Source organism: Microtus ochrogaster, linkage group LG9 (assembly GCF_000317375.1).
Source record: "Microtus ochrogaster isolate Prairie Vole_2 linkage group LG9, MicOch1.0, whole genome shotgun sequence".
NCBI lineage: Eukaryota > Metazoa > Chordata > Mammalia > Rodentia > Cricetidae > Microtus > Microtus ochrogaster.
The window spans coordinates 9,546,499-9,547,143 of NC_022034.1; the positions used below are offsets into that span (position 1 = coordinate 9,546,499).

At 47.4% G+C, this 645-nt stretch overlaps 1 protein-coding gene across 2 annotated transcripts in view; it reads right to left on the bottom strand.

Moving 5' to 3' along the window:
• Map3k4 (mitogen-activated protein kinase kinase kinase 4) overlaps positions 1-645 on the bottom strand; it is a 93,722-nt gene that overhangs the window by 5,903 nt on the left and 87,174 nt on the right. The window lies entirely within an intron of this gene.

The following is a 645-nucleotide window of genomic DNA, read 5'->3' on the forward strand; positions in this document are numbered from 1 at the left end:
CTGTGCAGTGTTGGGGTCACAGACATCCTCCTGTCTCTGCCTGTGCAGTGTTGGGGTCACAGACATGTGCTTTCATAGTCAGCCTCTCTTACATGCATGCTAGGGATCCGATGCTTGCATGAAAGACGTCTTTGGGACGGCACCGTCTCCCCAGAAGCTGCACAGAAACACTTGGATCTCATGAGGCCCTCTCTGTTATTTCCTGAACACTTGAGTCCTACACAGACAGCCCTTGCCAATGCCCAGATCTTGAACAGTGCCCCAATTCTGTCAAATCTTCACACTTTCAGAATTTCAGGTCTTATGTAAAGGAATCTGATCCATTTGGCGTTGTCTGGAGTGAGAGATAAGGACCTGGTGTCATTCTCCCGCACACGGTCACCAGTCAAACAGACTCTCTTCTCCATTTGTTGGCACCTTTGTCAAAGACCAGGTGGCTATGGCTGCATGGGTTTATGCTTTTCTTCAAAGCTGAAACTTCTGAATTCCTGAAGGGCTCTCTAAGGTGTGTGCCTTACAGACAGGTGTTTGTCATTTTTCTGAACCTTACTATACCTTTTGATTGGCTGCATTAATCTCAATGAGCTCAAGTAGAAGGGTGTCTGCAGCACTTACGATAAAACCTCAGTATAGCCGGGCAATGGT